Genomic DNA, 4,710 nt, shown 5'->3' with positions numbered 1-4,710 from the left:
GCCAGACGAGTGGAATGGTCTTCAGGGCTGACGTAGGCTTGTGATACATGTTGGAGTAAAACTGGCAACCTTCACATTTGTCGACTATTTCTTGAGCCATCTCATTTGCCCGTGGCCAATAAAATCCTGCTCGGTATGCTTTGGCCACAATGGTCCAAGAGGACGCATGGTGACACAGGTCCCCGAGTGGATGTCTGATACATCTCCGTCTTATCCACTTTTCCAAACACTTTTGCCCTTGTTTTGGACTCTAACTTGTATGATTTGAATGGAACTAACCCACACTAACGCTGTTTTCAGCAGAATTACCATGATGTTGTTTTATGTGCAGAAAAAAAATATTCTCGGAATGACCTGAAACTCCACGGGAGGTCTTAGAAAAAATAAAAAAATCCTCGCCAAATATGAAGACCAGGGGGCCCACACCCTTCTCACGAGGGTGGGGGGCGCCCCCCTAGGGCGCGCCCCCTACCTCGTGGGCCCCTGCAGACCCTCCTACGCCAACTCCAACTCTATATATTTTCTTTCGAAGAGAAAAAAATCAGAGAAAAGAAATCATCGCGTTTTACGATACAGAGCCGCCGCCAAGCCCTAAAACCTCTCAGGAGGGCTGATCTGGAGCCCGTTTGGGGCTCCGGAGAGGGGGATTCGTCGTCGTTATCATCATCAACCATCCTCCATCACCAATTTCATGATGCTCACCGCCGTGCATGAGTAATTCCATCGTAGGCTTGCTGGACGGTGATGGGTTGGATGAGATTTATCATGTAATCGAGTTAGTTTTGTTAGGGTTTGATCCCTAGTATCCATTATGTTCTGAGATTGATGTTGCTATGACTTTGCTATGCTTAATGCTTGTCACTAGGGCCCAAGTGCCATGATTTCAGATCTGAACCTATTATGTTTTCATGAATATATGAGAGTTCTAGATCCTATCTTGCAAGTCTATAGTCACCTATTATGTGTTATGATCCGTTAACCCCGAAGTGACAATAATCGGGATACTTACCGGTGATGACCATAGTTTGAGGAGTTCATGTATTCACTATGTGCTAATGCTTTTTTCCGGTTCTCTATTAAAAGGAGGCCTTAATATCCCTTAGTTTCCAATAGGACCCCGCTGCCACGGGAGGGTAGGACAAAAGATGTCATGCAAGTTCTTTTCCATAAGCACGTATGAATATATACGGAATACATGCCTACATTACATTGATGAATTGGAGCTAGTTCTGTGTCACCCTATGTTATGACTGTTACATGATGAACCGCATCCGGCATAATTATCCATCACTGATCTGGTGCCTACGAGCTTTCCATATACTGGTTTACGCTTATTTACTTTTCCGTTGCTACTGTTACAATCACTACAAAATACCAAAAATATTACTTTTGTTGTCTTTACTTTTATTGCCGCTACCACGACTATCATATTACTTTGCTACTAAACACTTTGCTGCAGATACTAAGTTTCCAGGTGTGGTTGAATTGACAACTCAGCTGCTAATACTTGAGAATATTCTTTGGCTCCCCTTGTGTCGAATCAATAAATTTGGGTTGAATACTCTACCCTCGAAAGCTGTTGCGATCCCCTATACTTGTGGGTTATCAAGACCTTTTTCTGGCGCCGTTGCCAGGGAGCATAGCTCTATTCTTTGAGTCACTTGGGATTTATATCTGCTGGACACTATGAAGAACTTGAGAGATCCAAAAACCAAGATCCATCCCTCAACTACGAGGGGAGGTAAGGAACTGCCATCTAGCTCTGCACTTGATTCACCTTCTGTTATGAGTAAGTTTGCGACACCTACACCTGCTTCTCCTATTCGTTCTGATATGTCGCATGTTATTGATGATGCCACTTCTGCTATGCATGATACTTATGATGAAACTGCTTCTATGTCTGATACTACTATGCCCCTTCGTGAATTTCTTGATGAACCAATTGCTAGGGCTAGAGAAAGAGAAATTATTGAATCTGAATACGATGATGATAGTGATGATGAAAATATGCCTGTTATTCCTGAGGGTTATTTATTTGATCAAGATGCTTCTTTAGCTATTTTAGCTTGCAGAGATAGATATGAGCTTAAGAGGTTATTAATTAAATGGAACAAAGAATCACTTAGAGATAAAATGAAACCCAATCCTGCTTTTGCTACTTCACCTATATGTGTTCCTGATAAGGATTATGAATTCTCTGTTGATCCTGATATAATTACTTTGGTTGAATCTGATCCGTTTTATGGCTATGAATCTGAAACTGTTGTGGCACATCTTACTAAATTAAATGATATAGCTGCCCTATTCACTAATGACGAGAGATCGCGTTACTTCTATATACTCAAAACATTTCTGTTCTCATTAAAGGGTGATGCTAAGATATGGTTTAATTCTCTTGATCCTGGTTGTGTGCGTAGTCCCCAGGATATCATATATTACTTCTCTGCTAAATATTTCCCTGCTCATAAGAAACAAGCTGCTTTGAGGGAAATATACAACTTTGTGCAAATTAAAGAAGAGAGTCTCCCACAAGCTTGGGGGAGGCTTCTCAAGTTACTTAATGCTTTGCCTGATCATCCTCTTAAGAAACCTGAAATACTTGATATCTTTTATAATGGACTAACTGATGCTTCCAGAGATTACCTAGATAGTTGTGCTGGTTCTCTTTTCAGGGAAAGAACACCGGATGAAGCTGAAATTCTATTGAATAATATGTTGGCAAATGAAAATAATTGGGCACCTCCCGAGCCAGCTCCTGAGCTAGCTCCTGCTCCAATTACTGAGCCCATCCCTAAACCGACTCCGAAGAAGAGAGGTATTCTATTTCTCAGTCTCGAAGATATGCAAGAGGCAAAGAAATCTATGAAAGAGAAAGGTATTAAAGCTAAAGACGTTAAGAATTTACCTCCTATTGAAGAAATACATGGTCTTAATATACCGCCTGTTGAAGAAACATATGATCTTAATTATTTATTTACTGAAGAACCTCCTGATCCCGATATCCCGACACAGGTAGTAAAGGTAAATTCTCTCTATAGATATGATAAAGCTGAAGTCTCTCTTACTAAAATTGCTAGTCAGTGCTTGGATGAGTTTGATAACTTTATGTTTAAGCAAGACGACTTCAATGCTTATGTTGGTAGACAATTAAAAGAAAATGCTTATATGATTAGACGCTTGGGTGATTATATGGCTGATATTAAAGGTGAACTTAAACTTGTTAGCAAACATACTTCTATGGTTACCACTCAAGTAGAACAAGTACTTAAAGCTCAAAAAGAAGTGCTTGATGAAATAAATAGTAAGAAAAATGATTATGCTGTTAGAGTGGCTACTAGAACTGGTAGAATGACTCAGGAACCTTTGTATCCTGAAGACCACCCTAAGAGAATCGAGCAAGATTCTCAGAGAAATAATATTGATGTTCGTAGTTCTTCTAAAAAGAAGAAAAAGAAAAATGATAGAACTGTGCAAACTTCTAGTGAGCCTATTGCTGAACCACCTGATAATCCAAATGATATATCTATGTCTGATGCTGAAACACAATCTGGTAATGAACATGAACCTAGTAAAAATATTAATGATAATGTTCATGATGATGCTCAACCTAGTAATGACAATGATGTAGAAATTGAACCTGCTGTTGATCTTGATAACCCACAATCAAAGAATCAACGTTATGATAAAAGAGACTTTGTTGCTAGGAAACATGGTAAAGAAAGAGAACCTTGGGTTTAGAAACCCATGCCTTTTCCTCCAAAACCATCCAAAAAAAGGATGATGAGGATTTTGAGCGCTTTGCTGAAATGATTAGGCCTATCTTTTTGCGTATGAGATTAACTGATGTGCTCAAAACAAATCCTTATGCTAAATATATGAAAGATATCATTACTAATAATAGAAAGATACCGGAAGCTAAGATTTCCACCATGCTTGCTAATTATACTTTTCAGGGTGGAATACCAAAGAAACTTGGAGACCCTGGAGTACCTACTATACCTTGCTCCATTAGAAGAAATTATATTAAAACTGCTTTATGTGATCTTGGAGCCGGTGTTAGTGTTATGCCTCTCTCTTTATATCGTAGACTTGACTTGAACAAGTTGACACCTACTGAAATATCTTTGCAAATGGCTGATAAATCAACTGCTATACCTGTCGGTATTTTTGAGGATGTGCCTATTGTGGTTGCAAACGTTACTACTTTTACGGACTTTGTTATTCTTGATATTCCCGAGGATGATAGTATGTCTCTTATTCTTGGAAGACCTTTTCTTAATACTGTAGGGGCTGTTATTGATTGCAACAAAGGCAGTTTCACTTTTCATGTTAATGGTAATGAGCATGTACACTTTTCGAGGAAACAACCTCAAGTTCATAGTATCAACTCTATTGGAAAAATTCCATCAATTATATTGGAGGTTTTGAATTTTCTCTTCCTACTGTCAAGAAGAAATATGATATTCTTATTATTGGGGATGTGCATATCCCCGTTGAGGTAACTTAATGTTATTCAAAATTTCTCCCCTTTCATGATTATCGGAATGAGTTTGTTAACAAGACTTGATCAACCTTGTTAGTGGATTCTTTTTGATGAGCATGAGATGGATGAAACTAGAAGCACAAACTTCTGTATCCCATTTTTTACTTTCTATTATTTATATTAAATAAAGTAAAAATAGTATTTTTTTTGTCTGTTTCCTGACTTAT

The sequence above is a fragment of the Triticum dicoccoides genome, chromosome 6A, assembly GCF_002162155.2.
Source record: "Triticum dicoccoides isolate Atlit2015 ecotype Zavitan chromosome 6A, WEW_v2.0, whole genome shotgun sequence".
Lineage (NCBI taxonomy): Eukaryota > Viridiplantae > Streptophyta > Magnoliopsida > Poales > Poaceae > Triticum > Triticum dicoccoides.
Note: the sequence above shows the minus strand (reverse complement) of the source record.